The sequence below is a fragment of the Melospiza melodia genome, chromosome 2, assembly GCF_035770615.1.
Source record: "Melospiza melodia melodia isolate bMelMel2 chromosome 2, bMelMel2.pri, whole genome shotgun sequence".
NCBI classification, from domain to species: Eukaryota; Metazoa; Chordata; class Aves; order Passeriformes; family Passerellidae; genus Melospiza; species Melospiza melodia.
This window is the reverse complement of record NC_086195.1, coordinates 10,062,015-10,075,572: the sequence shown is the minus strand read 5'-3', so window position 1 is coordinate 10,075,572 and position 13,558 is coordinate 10,062,015.

The window sequence follows — 13,558 nt, the reverse complement described above, 5'->3', positions numbered from 1 at the left end:
TTAAACTAAACTATACTAAAGAATACAGAAAGGATACTTACAGAAGGTCAATGAGATAATAATGAAAATTCTTGACTCTTTCCAGAGCCCCAACACAGCTTGGCCGTATTTGGCCAGAGAGTCAAAACAACTCACAGCAGAAACCAATGGAACAGCCCCCTGTTGGATAAACAATCTCCAAACACATTCCATGTGAGCAAAACTCAGGAGAAGAGAATGATATCAAATTGTTTTCCTTTTTCCCTGAGGCTTCTCGGCTTCCCAGGAGAAAAATCCCGAGCGAAGGGATTTCTCAGAAAATGTGAAAGTGTCAGTCCGGCTGGCCAGGCCAGGCCAGCGGCACCGCGCAGCTCCAGCCGGGCAGGGACGCTTCCAGAGCTCCCATGGAAATCCATGACCATGCTCTCAAGTCAGATTTGTCTTCCAGGGACATTGAGTGGATGCCACCAACACAGTGTGGCTATGGGTGAAGCTGAACAAGTTATAGCATTTGAGAGAGAGAGCTAGAAGGTTTACCCTGAAATACTCAATTTCTCTCTCTCTCCTTCTATTCCCCTCCCATGAATGGAAGATACCATATGATTGAGATCCTCAAAAGCAAAGGTGCAGCTCCCATTCCTTCTCCTGAGGCCACACTCTTACTTTGATGTTGGAGGCAAAGTTTTGGATGCAGATTTTGAGCCACGCTGCCTTAAGCAAGGGGCAGTCAGGGCAGTACAGCAGCACCTCTGTTAAAACCCTGACTAGGACTTCTAGATGTTAGAAAATAAAATGCACTTCTTTCTTTGCCTGTCATGGATACATCAATTTTTCTGAATGTGGTAGCATCTATTATTTAGTGTTTTCCCAAGAAATGGGGTGAGAAAAAGGACAGTACTTTTGTGTTTTGAAGAGGAAAAAGTTCTTTCCTGAAGAGTTAGTCATTTTAACATCCTACCTTCCTTGTTAGAAAATGAAGTGAGATGCTGTAATATGTGAGCAAAAGCAAAAGTAAAAATTAATAAATATATCATTACACACTCAGATGCATACACACAGATATGAAGATGCCAAGCTAGAGAACAGTTAGAAAATTGACATTTTTATGTCTTATAAGTGCTTATTTTGGTAATTCAAATATGATATAAAGGACAATATAAATGTCAACTGCTTCCCTTATATTCTGTCACCTCTTCCTATCAATCACACATATAAACAAAAAAGTATAAATAAATAATTTTAGGTTAAATAATTTTAGGTTAAATATTTTTTTATTAATTAATAAATGTATGTAGAGAGTAGGTGAGTAGAGATAGTTCTGAGTTGTCTGGTGAAGGTCCTAATTTGTCTCTAAAGCTCTCCAAAGTTAAGAACTTGGTTTTTGGTAATTTAAATCTGATGCATTTGCAGTTATAACAGTTCTTTGGCCTTGACCAATACACTATGAATAGGCATAAATAATTAAAACTAAGTAGCAAATAAATTAGGGGTGGATTTGTGATACATTACCCTGAATTTTAAAATTGTAGTTGCTCATTTATAAGCTTAGTAGTAGATCAACCAACTATTACAATAAATTAGAGACTTTCAGTTAATTAATGGGCACCAGATGTCTCCCATATTGTTTTCTCTATACAATAGAAAAACACTCACAATCATGGAAAAATCAATGCAAACAAATGAATAAGAGCTAAAGAGTTCAGCCAGTGCATTCTCCTTGATTCATGCCCAAATCTACAGTATGTTCTTTAAAAATCAAACACAAATTACTGTGATTTATACTGTTCCTTGAACAAAACAGCAACAGTTGCACATAATTACATTCTGTCGACTCTGCATATCTCTGAAAGGAGGCATCCATTGAAATACTTACTTTTAGAGCTATTAGCTTTTCTGGTCTCTGAGAAAAAGTTCAACCAGAATTATTGTCTGTGTTTCTTTGGTCTCTGTGTCAGTAGCTAAGTATAAACCACATTTTGGTGCTTTCTCAGAAATTTCTGGCTTTTAAAGTGAACAATGAAGGGGAATAGGCTGTTGCCTTATTCTGTTTTCTGTTCTGTGCACAAACTGGTGAAAGGATGAAGGGAGTAGATCTGTAGAATGAAAATGCTGGCATGGAGGATCAAAGGCAAGTGAGAGCCATACATGCCTCCTTTAGACTGGCTCCAGTTTGATCCTGTGGGCTCAGTTCCCATTTGCAGTTAGCACTCATTTGGTGCTTTCCCAGAGTAGCTTTTCTCACATTATTTTATCCAACTAAATGTCATGCAAGCACTCTGAAACCTCTCAATAGTACAAATCACATGAAAGTAAGCATGGGCAGTCAGGACATTAACTTCAGAAGAGTGAGGAACTGAACTCGAGTAGTTGCACATCTCGAATAGTTGCACATCTCCCTGCAGAGACCCTATAAACCCATGCTTATGATTGTGAATGATTGTGTTCTGGGCATGTTCCCAGCTACATAACATCATATGGCCTATGTTTAAACAGTCTGAGGATGTGAAAGAGCTACAGAGCCTCCATCCAAAGCAGCCCATGATGGTTTGGCATTTCTGTTCCTACTGAGGCTTGTTGCTCAGTGCTTCTTGTGTGGGTGCATGGTCAGTTCAAAAAGTGGTTGCTAACAGAGGAAGAGGGATAAACTTACCAAAGATGAAAATCACATTCTACCTTGGGGCTGTTCTGACCCAACCAGTGCTAAGAACACAAGGGAAAGTTCACAGTTTTGCCAGTGCTGTCCAATGTTTTGTTCTCATTATCAGCATTTCACGTTATCAGTCACAGCAGCTTGGCCAGGTGAGCTGACCTCTCCATTCAGAATGCCAAAGTGATTTCTGACTGTAGTCAAAAGGGAAAAGAGCTTCAGTTTGAATGCATAATGTATTCTCATTCAAATCCCTGGGATGAATGTCACCAGAGCCTTAAGTTCTGAGGGAATTTTCTCCCATGGTTCTCTTCACCAACACTGTTGCTGCTTTAGGATCCAGGAATTCCCTCAGGCCACAACCTCGTACATCTTTGTGTGCTTTCTACATCAGCACTTATTTATCAGTAAGAATCTTCATCTACACATGATGGACATTCAGTTTCAGAAAAAAAAAAAAAAAAAAAAAAAAACCAAACAAACACCAAAAAAAATAAAACCCAAAGGGTTCTTGAACCTTTAAAGCAAAATGACAGAATTTTCAGAAAAAATATTTAAGTGCAAGAGTAAAATTGTTCAGTATGCTTATTTTAAATGTTAGCAGCAGCAATTTTTCTTTTAGCTTGCACAGTGAACCCAAAGTTAACCTTTCCTTGGAGGTTGCTCTAAGTCTGGTCAGCTCTTTTGCACTTAATGGATTCATTCCTGTCATCTGAATTTTGCTCCAGAAGCAGGTAACAGCTTAAGCAGGTACTGTGTAACTTGTCTACTTGCTGAGGAGGAAAAAAAAAAAGAACTAATTCTGTGTTAAACCATATCCAATTAGAAAACTATTCAAATTCAAATAAAGGGGAAAACTGGGGGGGGGGAAATTATGTCTCTCTGTTGTAAACATTATCTACTGAATTTAAAGTGAATCAAAGATGCTTACCTACAAAGACAAGTTGATATTAAACTATAACCAATGTTATGTTGCTGAATTTAAACCAAATTGCAGTTGAGAGTTGACTTTTTTAATGTTTAAAAGTGGATGTTTACATATTTTGAGGCAATTACAAAGAATTTTAACATAAACTTATTGAAGAATGTATACAACTAACTTCATGAAAAAAACCCCCATATTTATTCCTTACTTTTCTTCAAGTAAGGAATATGGATTCCTTCAGTGTGTCTGCCTAATGGATGAATTTCTGATAACATGCTGAAGTTTTAATGAAGCTGAAAGTTCCTGGCAAAATAATACTTACTGCTTGGCAGTCTTGCAAGAGGGTAAAAGCTAAAGCTTAATGCCCAAATTGATCTTGCCATGCACTACTGGAGCAGGAGCACCCAGAGAATCAGTCATCCTTTCCTCTTCAAATGACTTGCAGAATTCAAAGGCTTGAATATAAAAAGAAAAAAAGGGAAAAATAAGAAAACATAAACTAATATTATCGAGTGACATTTGTGTAGGATGTAAGAGAATCTAAAAGTAACATTGAACACAGAAATTAAATTACAGTTTCAGTTAAAAATACAGCATACTATGCTTGAAATAACCCTCTCCTGGAGATAGCAGAGTGTATCACAATTATTACAGCATCTTAATAAAACTACAAAATTGCCAGTGAAAAGTTGCAAAGAGGACAGGTTAAGTTCATGCCATTCCTTGTTCATGTTATATCCTCAGCATGGGGGGGGGGGATTGAGTGGAGAAAATCATGGCTTGTACTTTTCATCTTTCTCAGTTTACACAAGAGAGTGGATTGTTTTCTGTCTCACAGTTTACAGTTGGTTTGTTTTCAAACTAAGAAGCAATAAATCTTTCCATCATACTTCACCAAAAGCTACAGATGGAAAAAAAAAAGATTCAATACTGAAATGTCCACAAGTTTAGAATTCCAGCATTCCAAGCATCATGTATCACATGAAAATCATGCATGTCTGTATGCAGTCATTATACAAACAGGGCCAGGTACTGGAGTTGGACTTATGCATAGACTCTTTACTCATAGAAGAGGTGGGGTCTTATTTTCTTCTGGTGACTTTTGTTGCAATCTGATGTCCTCAGTATTAATGTATAGAAAATCATGGCAGCTGAAGGCTGTACATTGCACTGATTTTATTTTCATGTTTTGGCTGTAAGGCACTTGACTGTGTAGGGTGGTAGATTGGGGTGATTAAAGAGCAAAATACCTGCTTGAGACACCTGCTTCACCCTGATTTAGACTGAAAGAGGCTTTTTGTCATCCATTTCCATTTCATGAAATGAACCATGCTGAGCTTCAGCATCTGTAGCATTACCCAAATATGGAATCATAGAATAACAGAGTGGTTTGGGTTTGAAGGGTCCTTTAAAGATTATCTACCCAACATGGGCAGGGACATCTCTCACTAGGTCAGATTTTTCAGAGCCCCTTCCAATCTGGCCTTGAACACTTCCATCTACAACTTCTCTGGGCAACCCATTCCAGCCTCCCAACGCCCTCACCTTAAAAATTTCTTCCTTCAGTCCAATCTATATATAGCATCTTTCAGTTCAAAAACATAATCCCTTGTCCTGTCACTACAGACTTGGGTAAAATTATGTCTCCATCTTTATTATAACCCTCTTTAGGTATTGAAAGGCTGTTATAAGGTATCTCTCAAGCCTTCTCTCCCCAAGCTGAATAACCCCAGCTCCTTCAGCTTCTCTTCATAGGAGAGATGTTCCATCCCTCTGACCATTCTTTTTTGCCTTCCTCTGGACCCTTTCTAACATTCCCATGTCTTGTTCTGGATGCGGACACCAGAGCTGGAGCCATACTCTGGGTGGGCACCTCACAGGAGCAGAGTAGGGGTAGAAATCACCTCCTTTAACCTATAGATCACATGTCTGAGCCACAGTGATTGAGACCTGTGAACAACCAATCATGAAACCCAGAAAATGTGAACATACATTTGTATGTTCTATGTTTCTATGGAGGGGCAGAGAAAATGGCAGGGGAAATAGAAAACTGGGAGACTGAGCTACATTTATCCCATTCCAGCTAATGATTCCACACATATCAGTTTTAAGCATTGCTGTAAATTACGTCACTCCTATTCCTCAACTTCAGATAGTTGCAGGAAGTTTTCAATTGAGGTTTCATTTAGCTTTAAAATATTTTTTTCAGTTTATATATATATAAATATATACACAAATATATAAATATTTTTGGATTTTTTACAGACTGTCTCCAAGGTAGCACATCTGCTTGCTATGCTAGCTGGGTCCCTTATGCTTCATATTTTCATAGGGAAAAAAAGAAAAATATGACCATTCATCTATTAATTAAGTTTATCTCATTAAGGGATAAACTAACATCAGCCATTTTCCATTTATCAGCATATTGGATATCTTAATAATCATTTGTTACTCTCTGGCCCAGCAGTGATCTGTACCAGCATGGCAGAGGGAAAGACTGAGCTTGACTTTCCACACCCATGAAAATCAGATTGCAACTTCTCTGACACATATAACATTTCTTCTTCAAATGATAAAAAATCCAGTCACAAACAATATTTCTCCATTATTCTACCAAATATTTGGAGGAAGATATGAAAAAAGACTCGTGCATATAGATAGATCACAGTTTTCATGTTAGCATGGTATTTTGTCTCATTTAATTAAAGTCATGCTTGTATTCAATCTGCCACAGCAGAATTCTGTGCCTGCCCTCTGCCCTCAGGCTGCAAACAGACCAAGAAAACAGTAACTCATCTCTTATCTGCAGGTGGCCTGTTCAAAATCTTTTCTCTTTACCAAAACCAAAAATCAGACATATAAACAGATGCAACAGCTATTCCATGCAGTGGGAAAGAGCAGAATGGGCAGAGTTGCATCTCCTGGGTCTGGTGTCTGATTGGCACAAGCTCTGCTCATAAAAATGTCATGTGAGCAGCCCCTCTGAGTATGCAGCTTGAAAGAAAGGGGTTGGACCCCTGCAGCAGCTGTAAATAAAACTGAGAGGAAAAATAGATCTTTAAAAGTTACTCCTTTGTCATTGTCACGCTCTTGGAGCCCTGCACCAGCTTCTAGTTTTTTATTTTGTAATTTTAAGTCATGGTAGGACACTGAAAAAGTATGATTCATTATTTCTATCTGAGTAAGTAGCTCTGAATGTAGCCGAAGCGATGGTCAATACAATCTATTGCCCAAGTGAAAAGCATAATATTTTAATGTAAAAAATAAAATATCCAGGTTTAATTGAGCCTGCTGTGAAAATGTAGACTCAACAACACCTTGCAAAACCCAAATAACTAGAGCCCTAGAAAGGCAAGATCAATCTCACAGGATCATATGTATTGAATACAGCTTTGAGTTTTTCAGAATAGATTAAACTTTCCCCTTACAATGTGTCCTTCCCTATTAGAGCAGGTTTGCTCAGAGCTCCATCTGAAGGAACTCCCTCATTACTGGGTCTCTCTGAGCTGATCTTCTGCTATTTGGAACAGTCCTATCAGCGGGTGGACACTACTTATTAGCTGTCAATCTGAATATTTTCAAGAATAAGTGTGAAAGGTCTATTTCAGAGCCCTCTAATTAGGTTCAATTGAATGAAACAGAAAGTTCCATTGAATGAAATAGGCAGGGCTGCTTCTGCAGAGCTGGAGGCATCACTGGCCTTACAACAGCCTGCAGCTACTTCTGCCTTCCTCAGAACCTGCAGAGTAAAATTACACCAGTAAAACCTTAGAAGGGAGGCTTATTTCATAACACCTGACAAGGGGACACAGGATCAGCCATCATGCTTTCCACTGCACAAAAAAATTTCGACAGCTGCTAAAGGCTGAAGCAAAGCATTGTTGGTTTCATAGCAGCTCGCTGTCACTCTGGATCTAAAGGCTTGAGGCAAATCATCTCCATGTCAAAAAATAAGAGTGCCATTAATATAGAGATTTAGTTGTCAGTAATTTCAGTTTGTGCTTTCTGGCTAAACAAAACCCTATCCATCTCTTCCTTTGAACTTCCTTTGAATCATGTATAGTGTGCTCCCACAAAACCCCACAGGCAAGTCTCCCCACCAGCTCTGTGTTTTGAAGCACCAGTGATGTTAATTGCCACATGGCATCACATTTATTTTATGGCTTCTAGACACACCATGCATGCAGTGACAGCGTGTCAGGATTTCAGATCCCACACGAGATGACAAGTGCGGGAATGCTATCAATAGAGTTGTGTTACTGTGGGCTACCCCTGGCAGCTGGCTCAGTGGTTCCTGAAGCCCACTCCACAAGGCTGTGATCAGATGGTGAGCTGGCACTGCAGTTCTGTCCCAGGTTCACTTAAATGTACAGCTCTTAGTGACAGCAGAAGCTGTGATTTCATGTTTGGCAGGGAAAGAGCATTAATATTGATCTGGTATCCACGCAACTCGAGTACACAGGACTGGTATGAAAGTGAAGGATCTGTTTTTCAGAGATGGCACTAAAATAAAGACAGTGATAAGGATGCAAATAAAATACTTGCAAAGTAGAGCTGAGTGTGGCTTTGCTAGAAGAAAAATGTTGCTCTGCTTTTCATACATTTAAATGAGCATTAGTTCTGAATCTCATCCTGCAGTCTTTAGATTCTACATGGATCTAAAGAGATGGTATGTAGCATAAAACATTTTCCATTTTTAAACTCATGCTTCTCTGCATTGCCCTTTCTAAACTGTGGGGTTTTTTTCCCCTTTGTAGTTGAAGTATTGCCTGTATGGCTGGAGAGGGCACAGTTTAGCACCTCTCTCCCTACTGGAACAGCACAGCACTCAGCTGTCCCCTACCAGCAGCATCACCCAGGGAGCTGTGATGTGAGCTAAGCCCAGGAGGGCAAGCAAATGAAGATGACAAGGGAAACAGGGGAAGCACACAGAGAAAAAACAACATTAGAATCTTCTCTGTACTTTTCTTCATATGTTTTTTCATATTCCTTTTTTGACATTAAAAGCATACAAAATCTAGGAGTCAATGGGGTGTTTTTCAGAACAGCTTGAAGAGTGCATCAAACCAGGCAGAACTACAGCGATGGAAAATTAAACACTGGCTCTACTGAGTCAATGGTAATTTCAGCATGTCCTAAACTACTCCACATCTTATCAAATTAGGCTACTTGTTAGGATTTCAGTTGGATTCAATTGACTTCTTTCATTTGTTGAGATTAGAAATACTGCTGGAGGAAAAATAATTCCTGGGGAACAAGTGGAATGAGCTCCAACACCCCGTGCATTACATGACAGTCTGGGAGCTATGGCAGGTATGGATTACAGCTCTGCCCCAGAAAAGGTTCCCATCTCTTTTTGTGCTGGGTTAGCCAATGTGAGCTGCAAATTACAACCACTCCTTCTCCCTGTTCTCCACTTTGCCTCCTGGACCTTCATGCATGGGTTCATCTCCACTGGCTAAAGGAAAAGGGCAAGGAAATGATTAAAGCCCTTCTCCCTGTCCAGTCACAGGCTCTGTTCCCAAGCAGCCTGCATAGAAACAGCATCTCTGTCAGGCATCAGTGACAAGGAACAGCCCAAGCCCTTTCACCTTGAATTTCAGACTTTTCAGCTCCTGCTTTTTAATTTCAGTTCTACTTTCCTTGTAGCTGTGATATGAAAAGACTATAAAAACCTGAACTCAAGGATTTTGAGTTAATACTTATTAATAAAGAGAGAATAACTAATATTATTAAATTTGAATTTTCCTTTCATTTTTTCCTTGTGAAAAAAAAAATTTGTAAATGATTAAATAATTGTCACTATTTCCAGGTTTTGATTTACTATCAGTAAATGGCTATTTACAGTTTACTACAACAGTAGCTGCTTGAGGCGACAGAATTGTGTCCATACTTGCTGTTGCTATTCGATTATTTATTTTAGACTAATATGAAGTGTGAGAGGTGTTAATGCATTCTTCCCACTAAATACTTCCAGACTTTTCTTTAGTCCTAATACAGTAGTCTTGCCTTTGTTCAATTTTTTTTCTTGAGCTTGTTGAAAATTGCCATAAATCTAAAACCCATGGGGAAGTCAGGCAAGCTGTCTCAGTGACCTTCAACATTTTTAGAGTTGTCTTTCTTACTGAAATATGGGAGAAGACTGCGATACTGGAAATGTTATTTTAAGGCTAACAACTTGAAATTATGAATAGGCATGACAGAATATGAAGCAAACTCTTCTGATTTGTTCCAGAGAAATATACTTTTCTTGAATACTGTATTCACAGTGGTATTTTTGAGACCTCTACACATAAAAAAGGGAGACATGCTTTGACTCTGAAACCATTATGATTTCCTGTATTTATTTCACAAAATGACCTTGTGCAGCATGTAGAAAACTGAAAAATACTCTATTTGCTGTTTTTCACATGGCCGATATTTCCTAGTACTGGAAGAAGTATAATAACAGAGCTATCAGAAATAGATATTTTGATTGCTATTTTTTAAAAATTTTTTGAGGGATTTTCTTTTAACAAACAGTAACTAGAAAATTTAAATAAGTCAATGCTTCTGGCTTTCATTGTTTTTTTCCCCTTCCTCAACTATCTGTCAATAACCTGAAAAAAGGCAGTATCCCAAAAATGGAGATTAAAAAAATCAGTGGATGAAATTTAGAGCTTGGTTCTAAAAACAAAAAAAATTGTCTGCATCTCCTCATCTTGCAATGCAATAAAATATTTTGATATTCAAGATGGTGCTTCCTACTAAGGAAAAAATAATGCATAAGTACAGATAAAAAAGGGGAAAACACTTCTAGCAATGACTTAACAGCACTGGAACGTCTGATGGTGATATCCCAAGTTCCCTCCAGATCACTGACTGGGGAAACAATTGCTCTGAATTCAAATCAATTAATAAATGAGAAAAAAGCTGATTGCGGCCATGGAGTTACTGGGCAGCCTATGGAGGTTACCAGGAGTTTGTCTGACTGTATCACCTGATGCAGTAAAAACTTAGAAATCAAAACTCTTGGCCCATCAATAAAATTTACCAGCATGTCTACTATAATATTAGTGTTAGGGCAGGATACTTGTCTTTCATGTTTTCAAGCAATCTCTCTTTCCTCTGCCTGCTCACTAAATAAGTGATTTGTTCTCCACAATGATGCAGGCAATGGGATTTTGGGCTAAGAAGTAGAGAAAATAGACTTATGAAAGGAGTAGTTGGCTCATAAAGGAGTATTTACGGCTCATATATAAAAAAAAATCGTCTCTAAAACATTTCTTTAAGATACTTTCTTAGAATCTATTGATGGACATACAGCTTATCAACTGGAATAGCATGTTGCCTGATCTGGTACTAATCTTGCCTAATTACTAATTTGTCCTGGAAGTCTGAATATGTGCATGTTTAAAGCTATAACATAAAGAAATGCTGACTGACAAACAGAAAAATGCAGACACTGAAGAATGTTGCAAGTTTGTCATCCTGGTCTAAAAGGAGCTAGAGTGGGCTGAAAATTTAGCTATGTTCCTTTTCTTTTCTTTTCTTTTCTTTTCTTTTCTTTTCTTTTCTTTTCTTTTCTTTTCTTTTCTTTTCTTTTCTTTTCTTTTCTTTTCTTTTCTTTTCTTTTCTTTTCGCACCTTTCCTTTCCACGCCTTTCCTTTTCTTTTTCATTTTTTAAATTGCATTAATGCAATTTGAGCGTAGTGAAAAAAAAAAAAAAGAACTAATAATTTCCTCATAGTTGAGCGGGTTCACATCTAGATGTATTCCTCCAAACAACTGAATGTGAGTGTGGGTAGGGTGCAGAGGTGATGGATGGTGGGGTTTAGCATTTGTGTACAGGGATGCTCAACTGGGCCATTAATGGGGCATTGCCTGCTGTGCTCTGGTTCTTTTATGATCCGTGAGCAGCAGTAGTGAAGAATTCTGCTCTAGGATATAATGAAATGAGAATCAACTGAATAACCTGGAAAGCATTCCAAGTTTGCCAATCAGGTCTGTGGGATAAAATATGTATTTTATAAGGTAGGAAGAAGAGAGAGAGATAGGGTCTGCAAAAAGTGGACTCAAATTGCAAAAGGAAAATTAACTCCTTATGTCATCCACATTAAATCCAAAATGTTGTGATGGCATTTCTTTACTACAGCATCTATTACTAGTATTATTTATTTGGATATGTCCAAAATGAGCTTGGTTTTTGATGGATAGGTACTAAAAGGAGTCTCTGCTCAAAAGACTTCAGAAGGGAATAAAGTACAGAGTGAATATTGCTTTAGAGTGCTTGTCTTTGCAACCTTAATGACTTTTAACATAATAGTTTGTGTATAACATAAAGCAAAGCTTGAAAATATGTTTCAGTGACTTCATTGAATGTCCTCAAAATATTATCCTCATTTTGTGGTTAATATCCATAGAGAAACTATACAGCCTTATGTTAAAAATGCTAAGTTGCAACAAGCTGAGGTGTGGAATGAAATGGTGAAGCATTCACCAAATCCTAAATAACATTAAAATTCAACCCCTCAAAATTCAGCCCCTCAACCCCCTACCTGATTCAAAAAAGTCACCCAACCCTAATTTTATGTCTGTATGGACCTGTGAACCCTGTGAGTGGAACCCTGAATTTTGTGCTGAATCACTGCAGGATCAATACTCAGATATAGCATCTCTAAACTCACATGTTTTGAAAGGAAGGGACAAAAAGGAACACTCATCTGGAGGTTAAGCAGGGAACATGAGAATTGAAAAAACAAAGTGCTAATTGTCTCTGATTTCTGTGCAGACTCCCTGATACCTTTACAGATGTCATAGCAAGGAATTATTTTACAAATTATTGTTCCAGTTTGAACACCCTCACCTTAAAAAAGCTCTTCCTCGTGGCCAGTCCAAATCTACTCTCTTTTTGTTTAAACACATTGTCCCTGGTCCTGTCACTGCCTGTTTACAGGCTTTGGCAAAATCTCTCTCTCCATCTTTCTTGTAATTCTTCTTTAAAATATAGCATATCTGCAACAAGGTCATCTCTTCTCCAGGCTGAATAACCCCAACTCAGTTTTAATTTGTGAGAGAGGTGCTCCAGGTCTCTGCCCATTTTTGTGGCACTCCTCTGGACCTGCTCTAACCAGGTCCATGATTTATGCTGGGAACCCCCAACTCTGTCAAGGTCCCTCTTGATGGCAACCTTTCCTCAAATGCGATAATCATACCACTCCTTGTTTCTGGGACATTTTCTCAATTACTTTTTCAGGAGGGAAAATATAAGGAAATCCTTACTGTAAAATGGCCATCTGAGAGGCATAATCTATTGCTGAGCTTCTGGGGTATTTGCATTTTCTTTAGTGATTTCATGTACATTTTGTATTTACATTAAAAAGCTTATTGTACATTAACTCTGTTAGCATCAAAGACTACAGCCCATGAAATTCTGAGAAACGGTACTTATAGTATGGCAATTTATTTCTAAGTATTTTTTCATTGCCTATAGGAAAGAAATGCAATGTGAGAATAATTGCCTGCCAGCATGCTTTGTAGTTTATCTAGCAAAGTAAATAATAGCGTGGGAGGTGAGTAGAATTAAAATTTCAAGGATTGACTATCTGAAAAGGTGGACCACAGCACTAGTGCAATCAGCTTTTCAGTAAGCCTTCACTTGGTTTTCCATTTTTTACAAACCACTTAGGCAGGGTCCTCCCTTGGGCTCCTTCTGTGCAACCAAAGGTACTCACAAAAAGCTGATCAGGATGTGCAGCCTAGTGAGGTGTTTCTGAGAGTCCACCAAATGAATGCTAGAGTGAGAGCATGGCTCAACAGAGCTTAGTATTTTCTGTTACAAGGAAAAATATACAGATGTTCCACATATAGCAGCTGCAGATTGCTCAAGTTGACTGAAAGTGGATATCATGTCCTATATTAACAACCTATCAAAGGCTTAAGATAACTGAAAACAAACTGGAGACTGCAGAAAATAAATTATATTGCAATCCAGAACAGTGTTCCATAAAAATAATAAATTGAATTAT